The sequence below is a fragment of the Magnolia sinica genome, chromosome 17 (genome assembly GCF_029962835.1).
Source record: "Magnolia sinica isolate HGM2019 chromosome 17, MsV1, whole genome shotgun sequence".
NCBI classification, from domain to species: domain Eukaryota; kingdom Viridiplantae; phylum Streptophyta; class Magnoliopsida; order Magnoliales; family Magnoliaceae; genus Magnolia; species Magnolia sinica.
Window position 1 is genome coordinate 66,874,234 of NC_080589.1, and position 15,329 is coordinate 66,889,562.

Below are 15,329 nucleotides of genomic sequence, written 5' to 3' on the forward strand. Positions count from 1 at the left end.
GGGTTTGGAAATTCGTATGTGGTGAGGGAGAAGTGGATTTAGGCCTTTATATAGGCCCAGGTCTGATGGAAATGGCCCCAGGGCCAAGGTATACTTAGGTTATATCCAAAGGGCATCTGTTTCAGTCCAACAGAGCACTTCTGAAGGCCCATTTTCTACGTGCGGTCGGACTTAAGCTCCCTGACATTGGATCTAGGCCAAACTGAGTTTTTGGTGCAATCGGATTTATAGATTGATCGTGGCAGTCTAGTTTCAGTTCGACGGTCACCAATACTCGATCAGAGTCACCAGTGCACTGACATGTGTTGGACATTTTTCCTGATCCAAGGATGTAATTGGGTCAGATTCTGATAGTCTGAATCCATATATTTGGACCTGCAAGTGAACGACTCAGTTTACTTAAGTTCGAATTTATCTCTTAAAGGTATTCATGCTTCTCACACACTTCACTCCGGGCTCAAGTTATGCGTTTCTGGGTATAATTAGGACTTGATTTCTGAAATAGTTATCGAGTCCAATGAGGCGGTCACATTCGTATAGTTTCATAGTTATCAGACTTTCGACGTGCGGTATAGGTTCGATACGGAGTTTCGATGTGCTCCCGAGAGCACCCAGGTTTAGAGATTGATTCTAGATTTTAGGGTAAGGTAGCATCAATGATTCTACGAGTTTTGGGTCTTGCAGATCGTATTAAAAGTGATTAGTGTTAATTTCATAGATAATCTAGTTTAGCACTAGTTATTTCCCGCCTAATTTCTAAAGGTTTTGGTCCTATGCGATTTCTGCCTGAGGTGGCACTCGGGTCTTTGTACAGATTTTTCCGAGACGTTACACACATATAATTAGTTATATGGAGAAGTATAATTTTTTGAGAAATGGGACGCATGTAACCCTTCAACAAATGGTACTTTTATAATTCCACTTCTTTCATCAATATCTTATTCCAACATCTCCTCCTCTTTGTTATGTAGCCTACATTGATGGTCTCATGCAACAAATGTTTTATAGTAAGTTCACAATCGTATCCATCTGAAATCTACTTCACAACATCTTGTGCCACCTCAGTTAGGAAGTCGGGCAAAAAATGAGGCCAATCAAAAACCTAAGTGGGCATGACTCTAGAAAAAAGTAGAGATGGGTCACCTACTATTGAAATCATTTTAGCGTCTTTCTCTCTCTCGCCCATTATAAAAACCATTTTAGCGCCCTCTTCTCTGTGTGTGTGTGTGTGTGTGTGTGTGTGCATATGTGCGCATAGACTTTGCAATTACATGTAGCCGCATATCCCCCAATCTCTCTCCTTCTCTCCAATTTGACCCATGTGTGTTATACGTGTCATACCCATTAGTTTGTAATAACACTTAGACAAACAAATGAACTTCTAAAAACTACATTTAAGTCCTACTAGTTATATAACTTTTACTAATATAAGGTTTCGCTATCCTCAGTTCTGGCTTACCCCTGAAGTCCCGATGATAAAGAGGTATTATACAATCTCTTTGGCCCAAATTTAGTGTACGATTGGGCTTTACAGTTGTACAAGTGAAGCCCACAATTTAATTATCTCAACTATCAATATAGTGGGACCCATGATGGATGGCTAAGCATAAAATAGTCACTTCTTGATGACTAACAATTAAACAAATGAGAGAGAGAATACATTGATCATATACATTTAACCAAGAGAAGAGGATGCATACTCCATGGTCGTGATCTTCAAATCTAAAAGAGTTTTGGTACATGCATCAACTACCTATACCATACCAACCGATGGATATATAAAAAGTGACCCGCCTCATATAAATGGAAAACAAAATGAATTATGAGAATTCTAGCTTGAGCATTTTGTGTAAGTAGCTGCATGTGCTTATCGAGAGTTCATTTATGTGCCATCACATCCGCCAACATAGAAAATATGTGTGGATTGTGTTTTGACAAAAAACAAATGCATTTGGTTTGGAGAATTATCTTATTTAATCATAACAGAGAGAATAGAAAAAGAATGATGATCATATTTATGCATTCTGAGTTCATTTACAACTTTTGATTTCCCTTAATTTGAAGATAAATTATCCAAAATACAAGTATTGAAAGAGTTTGAATATCAAATCTGGATATCAAATCTGGCAGCATTTCAGCTTGTAATTTGGTTCATCCCATTGAGAGGAATACTATGTGGATATGATTATCATATATCTCATTCTTAAGCTTATATTCCTATATGGAAGAAAGATCTAATTCCATCTAATCATTTTGGCAGCATTCTGACCCCTTCATATTCATCGCTGTGCAACAACATGGTGTTGCGTGGGCCGCGCAACACCATGTTGTTGCGTAGTCCAGCACAAAGCCTTCTCTTTCTTCTTCCTCCCTTCTCTTCTTAATACCTTCAAAGTCTTCTTCTTCTCTGGAACTCTGATCTTCTTCGTAATCTTCGTCGTGTCCAAATGAGAGGGGGAGTGGGGTATTTATAGGCCTTCACACATGCGAACCCTCGATCTTCGTGCTGTGGGCCTACTTCTCATCAGATCTCGACCGTCCGAATCTGCTTGACCACACCAATGTTGTGCAGGAACGCACAACTTACAATGGCCCTTTGTGCGGTCCCGCGCAACCAACATGGTTTGTGCGGGTTCATGCAAACACTATGAACTCCCCTCTTTTCTCCATTTTTTTACATTGTTTCTATACATCTTTTTATAAAAAATTTTCCTTTTGATTCATCCCTGAATCTTCATTTTTTATGCCTCAACAGATTCCCCCTTGATCATTTATTTGTCATCTCTATGACAAAGAAATAGGATCAATCAAACTCACCGACTTTCATTTGTCGTTGCGCGTTCCCCGTAACGAATAGTCGGGTATCCTAAATGGGTCCAAATCCCCTATAAATATCAGAGCCGATTCCTTCATTTCCATCTTCCAATTTCTTGTGGAAGCCTTGTCTCTCTGCCGCTCTCCTGCGCAACGCCTTATCTTTGCACATCCCCGCGCAACACATACCCTTTCCATGCAATACGCTTCCTATTGCGCGCCCTTACGCAATAAGTGTTTATTGCACGCCTTCGCACAATCATCTTTATGCTGTGCAAAGCCTTCAGAAATTTCTATATCTCCTAAGCCTTGAACCCTCACTATTCGAAACTTCATATTTGACCTGATAACTCTTAGCCCATAAATATGCAACACTCGTAGGCTTCTTCTTCAAGAAAAAAGAATCATCCATCTTCTTCAGGATCTAAACAGTTTATCCAACATACTTAGAATTATGTAGAGATAAATGAAGAAACTTTACAACTTTATAACTCCTCAGACAATGAAACAACTGTCATTCCCATCAATCTACAGCATCACCGGTCAATTTTACACAGTGAACCATTTGATTGACGAAATAGCCTTGTTTCCATGGATAATTAGATCACGAAGAAGGCAAGAATTTTAACAGGATATCTGGAAGAGAATGGACCCCTCCAAAGACCTGGTAGGATTCATAAAATGAGATTTTTGTATCCATGTGACGATCCTTAGCAACCTGTCCCTGCTCATTATTTCGAAACTGCTCCACAGCTCTTCTTTTTTGAAAGATTACCTTGGAATATAGAAAAAATCTCAGCAATAGGTTTTGTCTCTTCGTAATTTCTACAGTGCTTGGGCTCGAGCCGTCACTCAAAAACACACCGTCATTCTGAAGTAGATTAACTGTCACGCCTTAAACCTGGAAATCGTATTCACAGGAATCCCGATCGTTGAATCCGGTGCCGACAACCTCCGTAGTACTCCATTATCGGCTCCCAGCGCCCATATGTCAGGTTCCGATCCTAGGATCCTACAAGGAGGATTTTTCAACATACATTTATCTCGTAAGAAGCATAACCACAAGTTTACCCAAATCACAAAGGCAACATCATCATCACATATCCACTAATATAAAAATTTGAATATAATACTAAACGGAAAATATATGTATATATATATATATATCGAAAATTAAAGCTCTAGAAGGCCGTTGCATGTTCCAAGCTCAATGATGCTACAACTTGACATCACCTGCACGCATCTATCATACAAAAGCTTATAAAAAACTTAGAGGGTGGTGTAAGTGTGTGCATAAGGTAAGTCTCAAGTATTTAACGCAATGCTATAATCATATAATGTCGAAATAGGAGCAAGATCATGAATTATACGTTATCAGAGTAAGCGAAAATACTGACAAGTCCATGAGTCAAACAATATCAGAATACGCAATACAGATCAATGATATAAATGAGGAGTCATAAAGAGTCAAATATCAGATGCCGTATCTAAACCATATAAATGCAGAAACATAGGTAACCCAAAATGCCATATGTCGAGGATGTAATGCAATATGCTGTGAGAATGGAATGACCATACTGGAGTGTGAAGTCGGGATGATAGTACGTAGTATCGCAGGCTATGGGGTCCATCATAAGGGACTTCTATCCAAACTAGTCCCATACCTAAATTTGGATAGTCAGACTCAATGTGTTAACTCTTAATCTCAACTTAGTCGCGCACCTCAACCGAAATCCTGACCATTGCGAAGGTACACGTAACAAATATTTGTGCACCGCCAGCCCGAGTGGATAGTGAATGAATGAATGAATGAGTATACAACTCCTGCCCGATAAGTCCATATATTAGTACTGTTCATATCTGAGATCATCATCAGGGTTTAGTATACTCCAAATGGTACTGCCCCTCTCCCAACAGCACAGTTCAAGTGAGCGTAAGAAACCTCACTATCCGTCTGACCAATAGTCTGCCAATATCTATCCCGTACATCAATAGCGGACCCATTTATGAGCTGGTCAAACTCAGCCTAGCAATAACCCCCACCCTCAGGCGGGTAAGGCCACACCCCCTCCAACCGATCACGACACAGTGGAAGACGTGACCTTCTGCTATTCAGTACTCAGGCGCTCATGTATCCACTCAGTCTATACGTTGGGGTGTCCTTTGGTACTAAGGGGGTTTAGAGATTTTCACCCAGGGCCATCTATGGCAGCCCGATGCTAGAACAAATTTTCGGTGTCCTGTCAAGCCATCCACGATATGTCTGTGGAAGCTACGGCCTTGATGTCGCCAGGGCGTACAATAATCATAATGCATGATGCATGAGTCATACAATCCAGTCATACATCAATCCTGCGCATGTCATGCGCTCATGTGAGATAACCTCCACCTATCAGGGAGTCTCATAACAACATGCTCAATGACATATGCAATGATCAACCACATCTGATAACAAACATGCAGATGATGTGTATGGGTATGTATCATGATGCTATGCTGTCACATACTTATAATTGGTATCAATAACCGGCATCGACAATCAACCTCGATAATGTGGACATTTAACCAACATTGCCCCCAAGGAATGGCCCGCATAAAGCCTAACATATAGTGGATCCATTGCCTCATCACATAGGCCTAACATACATCACAATGGGCTACATCGCCTGGCCCTCAAATGCATCACAATGGGCCTCATCACATAGGCCTCATATACATCGCATTGGACCGTAAACATGGGCTGAATACATATCACAACGGGCCTCAAATGCTGGCCACATCTACATCACATTAAGCCTCGAAACTCAGCCTCGATAATCAGAATCGGCCTCGGTAATTAACCTCGACAATCGGAATCGGCCTCGATAATCGGGATCATCGGAATTGGCCTCGATAATCGAAATCGGCAAATCGGTCACATCAACCGGAATCGGTAATCGGTCACGACAATTGGAATCGATCGATAATTAGAATGGGTAAATCGGTCACGTCAATCGAAATCATCAATCAGTCATGATCATCGGCCTGATTGCTAATCGGTAATTGGAATCGGCCACGACAATTGGAATCGATCAATAATCAGAATTCGGCTAATCGATCATGTCAATCGAAACTGGCAATCAGTCATGATAATCAGAATCAGTAAATCGGTCACGTCAATCGAAATTGACAATCGGTCATGATAATCGGCCTCGATCATTAATCGGCAATCGGCCACGACAATCGAAATCGATCACAACAATCGAAATCGATCGATAATCAGAATTCGGTAAATTGATCATGTTAATTAGAATCGACAATCGGCATGATAATTGAAATCGGTAAATCGGTCACGTCAATCGAAATTGGCAATCGGTCGTGATAATCGGCCTCGATCGCTAATCGACAATCGGCCATGACAATCGGAATCGGTCACGACAATCGAAATCAATCGATAATCAGAATTCGACAAATTGATCACTTTAATCAGAATCGGCAATCGGTCATGATAATCGGAATCAGCAAATCGGTCACATCAATCGGAATCGGTAAATCCGTCATGATAATCAACCTCAATCGTTAATCGGTAATCGGCTATAACAATCGGAATCTGTAAATCGGTTACGTCAATCGGAATCGATCGATAATCAGAATCGGCAAATCAGTCACGTCAATTGGAATTGTCAATCGGTCATGATAATCAGCCTCGATCGCTAATCGACAATTAGCCACGACAATCGAAATCGGTCACAACAATAGTGAATCTATAATTAATATATTGCTGTTACCGATAATGTTTTGATAGTGTTCATGGTTAAACCAATTTTGATAGGATGACTTTTGTGTCAGCGATTAATGACGACAGCGATGATTGCTAATTTGGTGATAACCATCGACGCTTGGCAATAATTGACAATAATATTATTTTTGATGTACTTGATCTTGATCTTCTTGAGAATTCGCCTTTTATTCATTCATACAAAGAAGAATACATGGCTTTGCCTTTTGAGGCTGTTTCATCATTCTACTTATCTTACCCCCTTTTGATTAAGAAGCATTGTACTGATAATCTTCGAAATCAAAATCACAGTGATCTTCAGAGACAATATATCTTGATGCAATGAATCTTGACAAATATACTGATGTCTTTCATTGCTTACGAATTATCTGAGATTAAAATTGCCCCCAATTTTGTAAATATATTTGTCTTATAGCTTTGCATCCTTATTACAAAGATATGAAAAAATCGCTTCAATCAGGCTTATGTACTCTTATCTTCTCTCTTATGTGGTACGCTTTTCTTATGATTATTTCACCACTATCAATCATTTCTTGTAATATATTCTTTAGGTGAAAGCAATTCTCAGTACGATGTCCGAGGAAACGATGATAATAGTAGTTGTCACTTTCACTTATTTTCTTCATCTCCTTTGGATGTTTTGGCCGTAGCAATTTAATCTTCTTTGGTGCCAACAATTTGTTTAGCATAGGGAATATATCATCTTTTTTGAACGAATACCTTCCACAGCTGAATTCTTTCTTTATTTTCTTAGCTACAGGCCTATTTATATATCTTTTATCATATTTTCTTTGCTCATCTTGTTGATTCCTCATTTTTCTTTCTTCTTCGATCGTATTGGCCAAATTTCTCTTAAAATTTTGGGACAATTGACTTATATAAAAATCAGACACTTTTGCACTAATCTTTTTTAAACTGCAAATCTTCCTGATCAGATCTTGAAACATTTGTATATTCGGACCAATAAGACTTAATGCAATATCTGATCTTATGCATCCTATGCATAGCTTAATTCATTTTCTTTCTTCTTTCACCAACCGTAAACATGGTACCCCCAGGATTCTCCATCGACTAATGAATTTTTGTACTGGTTCATCTTCTCTTTGGTGAATAAAAGCTAAGTCATTTAAACTGACTTCTTCAGAAGATGATTCGTCAAATCGCGAATGATAACGGGAATTTTTTTTATAGAATCTATTGCAACTAATCATTCTCTTGTCGCAACAATCTTTCCTTTGTCTTTCTGGATCTTCGACGAATCTCTTGTAGACATCGCATTCACAGTCACTTTCTTGTCTCGCTTCTCACCATTTTCATTACTATTTCACCTTGTTTTATCATCTTTTGTAGCATATCTTTAGTGTAAAGTAATTTTCTATTGGATGTCCCACATAATGATGATAACAACAATATTTCTTTTCCTTAGTCATCTCAACTTCTTCTGGACGTCTGGGCTGAGGTAGTTGGATGGTTCCGATAGGTAATAACTGTTCCATCATTGGTATAACGTCTTCTTTTTTGGAATCGTATTCTTTATGATAATCATACGATCGAGGTCATTTATCGTTCACACATTCCTTTTGACAACCTGAATCTTCTCTTTTCCTTGTTTCTCGTTGATTATAAAAAGTACCTTTTTTCTTTTCACAATCAACAATATTTATCCTTGATCTATTTGATCCCCTTCTCTCTGTTCTGATTTGAAATGTTGGCATTTTCCTAGCCATCAGCTCTAGCATGTGTGCCTTTGTTGCGAGATCTCGAAAGGTCTTTATACTAGCACTTGTGAGCCCGACGGCAATTCCTGATTATATAGAATTTAGACATATATTTACTTTTTTTTCTTTGGATAATTGTATACACAAAGCTCCCAAAGTTTTTCACTTGTCGATAAACTTTTCCATAGGTTCATTTTTTCTGTCTTACTGAGGCCAATTCTGCAATACTAACGTCGCGGTCTGACGAGAAAAAGTTAGATATAAATGCATCTTGCATTTGTTCCTAAGTTCTTATCGATTTCGGCGCCAACTTAGAATACCATCGGAATGCTTTGCCTGTCAAGGTAGAACCAAATAGTCATAAACAGTACTACGGGACATTAACGAAGTTACCCATTATCGTGATGAAGTGCATGAGATGCTCATTTGGGAACCCATCGCCATTGAATTTTTAGAAATCGGGGTGTTTGAAATTTGCCGAGAAAGGTACATCGTCCACTTCTCTCGGATATGGCGTTCTGTATCGAAATCTTTCATTATTCTCACACTCTCTTTCTATTCTAACAACCTCTACAGCCATTTATCGTACTTCTTCTTGAGTTATTACCCCTGTCGCAGGAGCGGATCTGTGTGATCTCGCCCTTGGTGGCTGAGACCCTTCAAGTTACTGTTGTTGCTCATTCATGGTGGCCTTCATTGGAGGGACTGCGATTCGAGCCATATTGTGGGCTAGAGTAGTCTGGGCTTCTCAAAGACTTCTTCATTCTTCTATTAGCGTTCTTTGTGCTTGTGCCATGTTAGCTATTGGATCTTCAGTAGTCGGTTGTGGACCTTGATCGGTTCCTATAATGTATACGACAACTAGAGCTGTACACGAGTCGAGTCGAGTCGAGTATCGCCCTACTCGTACTCGGCTCTTAACGCCCGAGTGCTGCTCGTACTCGGCTCTACTCGGCCGACGAGCATGGACTCCCTGCTCGTACTCTACTCGCCAGAGTACGAGCCGAGTACGAGTATTAAACGAGTCGAGTCGAGTCCGAGTTTTCGAGGCGAGTTCGAGTACGAGTAGAAATCGAGTCGAGTAGAGTGCGAGTTTTTGAGGCGAGTTCGAGTTAATTGGAATTCGAAGTTAAACTAAACAATAAAAGATATAAAATGCACATAATTTATGATTAAAAAACTTTGATAATTACATTAACATATTTACATTACATTGTTCACTTCAAAATGACAATTTATAACTAATAACCTCCATAAGAGGAGTGTCTTCCTGTATTGTCATCTGATCCATCGGAACTGCTATCTATTTTTTCATATACAAATTGGTTCACTTCCTCTGAGTCAGAAGGCGAAGAGATTTTTCCTTCGTGCTCTTTTACACTTTGAACTAGATTTTTCAAACTTGCTTTATGTGAAGAATTGTATGTAGTACCCAATGCCCTATAAAATTCACCGAGACGAGTCAGGAATTTGAATTTGTTACTCTTTTTTTTCTTCTTGTTTGTCGTACTCGAGTAACTCGACCCTGCTTCAACATCATGTTGTCATTGACTCGAATATCGCTGAAGTGTAGAAACATCTTCCATACTGCGTTTTAAGGCGAGTTGAAATTGTTCTTCCTCCAATCCTTTTAATCTGGCTTCCTCCTCTGCATCTTCTGTGGATGTCATTCGTGTACTAAATCCAGAAGCAGAAAGTTTGGATGGAGTAAAAGGTTTTCTATTCGAATCTAACAGAGCTTGAAAAAGAATTTGGACATCCTTAGGGGCATTGGGGCATGGTTTTGCATCACCACCTCGACATGACAAGTGTAAGCGAAAGCGATTAGTCTTGTTTACAAACTTTGCGCCACACAAACCACACTTAATCTTTATTTTTCCAGACCTTGGTGGTGATTCAACTAGAGAAGCATAGTCCCAAATGTTTGTCGATGGCTCAGATGACGACATATCTACATTCAATTTTTAATTTAAAAATCAGAATATTGATAAATAAATTGAACTTGATATATGAACAAAAGAAAGCAATATAAATGTATCAAAAGTCAAAAATAAAAGCAAATGAACAAGCATATGTAAATAAATATCAAAGATTAAAAGTTTTCCAAACCACATTCCAAAAGGACCAACACTTTCGTGTTTGCAATTGCAGTGAAATAATATTACAGATCATTCAACATTCAACCAAAAAAATTACAAAACCGAAAATAATTACTAATCTGTAGGTAGAGACTCATCACGAATCTCAATCTCCTCGTCTTCATCATCATCATCATTCATATCTCCTCCCGATATTGGGCGCAACTAATCTTGCGTACAAATCAACGCCTCAACTGTATTTGGCGAAAGTGAGTTTCGATACTTGCTCACAACCCCGCTCCCTGTGCTGAATGCGAATTCTGATGCCACTGTTGAAATTGGTATAGATAATATGTCCCGTGCTATCACAGATAATGTAGGGTATTTTGATTCACTAACCCTCATCTTCCACCATTCCAACACATCAAATTCGGATCGCACTACGATTGACTCCTTGAGGTACATTTCTAACTCTAATTCTTTAGTATCGACTCTCATTCGTGCTTGTGCCAAGTATGATATGTATTCATTTAGCACATCCAAATTACCAGGTACAAAAATATCCGCATCTCTAATTTCTTCAACACCCGCTGCAGGTAAAGTATTAACATACGATTTGTACAAATCTTCAAGGGCTTGACGAACCTTAGACGTCTCTGCTGCCGCTCTTTCAGTAGGATAAAGCTTCATGAAAATAAAGCTAACCAACCCCATATTACAACGAGGATCAAGAACAACTGCCAAGGACATCAACAGATGACATTCGTCCCAGTATTTATCGAACTTCGTCTTCATACCAACTGTCATTTGGCGTATGAAATCTGGACCCGCACTGGCATTTTTCTGTAGAGCATCCTTAATCTTCCAAAGAGACGGAAGAAACAGATTCGCGGTTGGATACTGATTCCCAGAAAAAATCTTCGTGCAATCGTAGAAAACTTTGAGAAATGTGTGAACTTGTTGTGCTTTGGCCCAATCATCTGTGCTCGGCAACCAAGAATACATTCTGTCACGTGCCACGTATTCAGGAAATGCAAGCTGTAATTCCATTGCCGCATCTAACATTTCATAGGTCGAGTTCCAACGTGTACAGATATCCAACTTCAACGTTTTTTTAGATGGCACATTCAAACGTTGGATGATGTCATTCCATACACTCAGTCTCGATGGTGACCCCCTTATATATTTCACACTTTCTCTTATGTTCTCTATAGTGTTGTCAATTGCTTTCAGCCCTTCTTGTACAATCAAATTTACAATATGGGCACAACATCTGACCTGGAATATTTTTCCTTCAAAAAATAAATTTCCTGTAGCCTTGAACTGGTTACGTAAGCATGAAACGACACTGTCATTTGCTGAAGCATTGTCTAAAGTTATTGCTGAAATTTACTTCTCAATGCCCCAGCCTTCTAGACAAATGTAGATGCAATCTGAAATAAGTAAACCAGTATGTGGAGGAGGAAGGTGTTTGAAGTTCAAAATTCTCTTGCATAGTTTCCAATCATTGTCAACATAGTGAGCAGTTAATGAAATGTATCCTTTTCTTTGATTGGACGCCGTCCATAAATCAGAAGTCAAAGCTATTCTAGTCACTGAAGCCAAAACTTCTTTCAGTTTCATCTTCTCCTTTGCGTACATCTTCATGCTTTCTCTCTGCACTGTGACGCGGGAGACATTCTCGGCCCGAGGATTAAGGAATTGACAGAAAGCCCTAAATCCTTTACTTTCAATCATTCTGAAAGGTTTTTCTTTCAAAATCACTAATCTAGCAAACCACTCATTCAACTTCTCCTTGTCAAACTTATGAGTGGACACTATGCCTTGGGAGTCGTCCCCTTCTGACTTCGTAAATGACAGTATCTGTTGGCCGGGAGGAGGAAGTCTTGCTTTCTTAGGACACGTCTTCAAATGTCTAATCAGATGTGTCGTAGATCCTCCTGGAATCTTGCTGAATAACCCTTTGCAGTGATTACACTTTATCTTCTGTACACCGTTAACTGTCACATCTTCGAAATCATCCCACACTGCTGATCTCTTCTTCTTCCCTTTGCATGTGGTTGACGTGTCTGCGTCACCTTCTACTATTAGAGGAGATGTGGCCGATGCACCCATTCCAGGGGTATTTGGGCTTTCGTCTTGACTAGCCATCTATAAAATAAAGTTCTCGATATGTTATACGGCTATACCTAGGGGCTAGGGTCCTAGATGGCTAGACCGACCGCTAGACGGGCATAATTACTTAACTGTCTAAATCAGTCACCCATTCAAAGTTAGATAGATTGTAATGCTTCATTTTTCAATTTAAATGCTACGCCGAAATTCCGGCAGCATCTCCCCTTATCTCTCCAGAATATATTAATCTTGTATTTGATTCCCATGTCAATCATCAACACAAAGTGTGGACATTTGACAACGGAAATAAATACATGAAATATATCCAGAGAGAAAAAGAAGAGACGAAACCAGAACAGGCATATGCATTTAAATTGGAATAAATGAAGACATTACAATCTATCTAACCCTGAATTGTCCAAAAAGGGACAATTTGAGAATTTCTATGCATCCAAGAACACACTGAATCTATGTCTGACAACATAGAAATCCTCAAATGGGCAACCGATTATCTTATACTACAAGTCTACAACTAAAACAATACAAATAATTCATATCTATGCAAACAATGGAGCATGTTGAAATTGACATTTATCATCTAGCTAACTAATAACAAAATGTCAAATAAAAAACCAAAGGCATCTTAAAGTGGTAGCATTCAACACTAACAATTTCATTAATTGTTAGCCCTATCCACTTATTAAGTGGATCACATTTAAAGATCTTTATAAACAAAAGCTACTCTGACTTTGATAGGCCCACCATGATATTAATTGAAGACCCACGATAGGCTTAGAAATAAACAAACAAACAAAATGATGACTTGTAAGTTGTAATTGAGGTGGGCCACACACTAAAGTAAATAATTGGGAGTGAGATGTTCACCTTTGATTAAAAAATTTCTATATTAACAATTTCTAACATATGTTAAACAATTTTTATATTAACATATCAGGTTAATTCCAAAACTATATTTTAACCATACAGGATCAAATTGAATATTTTGACCTGGGCCCACATGGCCAATTTGAGACCGAGGGCAGGCTAGGAATTTTGATGGCCAACTTGGTTTGACTCATATACAATTTTAATTCTACCTAATGAAATTCAATACCATTTAATCTTTATTTCTATCAGTATGGATCCGGACTGTCCTGGGTTTGCACTCTCACGTACATCAAGTGATAGGACTGTGTAATTTACCTTTTCAAATCCACAGCCCTGCCCTGTGTACAATGATGAACGGCGATAATCAAGAGTGGGCAACCGCCTACCGCGATGAACTGGGGTTGTTGCAATATATTTCGTACCATAGAAAACCAAGTACATGTAATGTAAATTATAGTTGGAGAAAAGGAAAATCAACAATGAGACCAATACAGTCAATGATACAACATGTATGCACGAACTCTACGTGCATCGTTGTCTGAGCTTTTGGAGTGAGTCCCACGTTCATGATTCAGACAATTGATCTAATGGCTAAAACATGAATGGTGGATGCACAAGCATCTTCTATCGTGGAAAATCCTAACCCTTAGATCTGTGATCCATTTTCAGTCAATTTAAAATGCCCCACTTTTATATTTGTACGCTAGAGTTGTACATGAACTGAGTTAGCTTGGTTAATTCGGTCAACTCGACTCGGCTTAGAACTTAACTCGAACTTGAGTAGGCTTAGAACTTGACTCAAACTTGACTCGATTCAAATCAGTTCAACTCGGATCACATTCACTTAATATAAATATTTACAAAATATTTACATTCACTCAATGATACAACATGTATGCAAATGGAAACTGAACTTAGCAATTCACCATGATATCAAGAGAAAACACAAATATCAGGTTAATTTCAAACTATATTAACAATTTCTAACATATATTAGCAATTAAAAATTAAAAAAATAAACCCCATACGGCCACACCTTACCGGGCGAGCAGAAGAGGGACGACCGGCAGCTGCGTGCAGGGCAGGGCGATGACGGACGACGGGACGAGTGGCAGCCTGGCAGGGACGAGCTGCGGCACACCGGACGAGTGGCAGGGACGAGCTCCGTCACCGGACAGGCCGCAGGGACGAGCGGCACCGCCGGACAGGGGATAGGGGCGAGTGAGAGAGAGAGAGGGAAGAAGAGGGACCGCCGGCCGGGCGCTGGGAGAGGGAGAGGAGAGAGAGAGAGTTTTTTTCGAACCAAGCACCGCCGGACAGGGGATAGGGGCGACTGGCGAGTGAGAGAGAGAGAGAGGGAAGAAGAGGGACGGCCGGACGGGCGCTGGCCGCTGGGAGAGGGAGAGGAGAGAGAGAGAGAGATTTTTTTGAATGCTGGCTGGGAGGGAAGAGTGGTGCTACTTGAAAAGGACGGGTGGGGCCATGGGGCGGTGGGGGTAGGGTTTGGGGCCTGGGCGCTGTGGAAAATGACGGGCGGGTAGGGCTTTTTTTTTTTCGGGCGGAGTTATATACACAGGTACCGAGTCGAGTACCGAGTCAAGTACCGAGTCGAGTACTTCTAGACTCGTACTCTACTCGTAATCTAAACGAGTCGTGGAAACCCGTTCGTACTCGGCTCTAACTCAGACGAGTCGAGTACGAGTCGAGCATTCTGAGTCGAGTCGAGCGAGTACTCGAGCCTTAGTCTGCTCGTGTACAGCTCTAACGACAACTTCCGCATTGTTTGAAGAGACAGTCATAGGAGTAGAATATCCGAGTATGATAGGGCTTATTGAAAGAGGGGTTCCATCCGGATTTTTCGTACTCCCAAAGAATTCGATCAACTGCGATGTTTCTTGCTGAGGCGTATCTTGAGGTGAAACAAAAACTGCATTATTC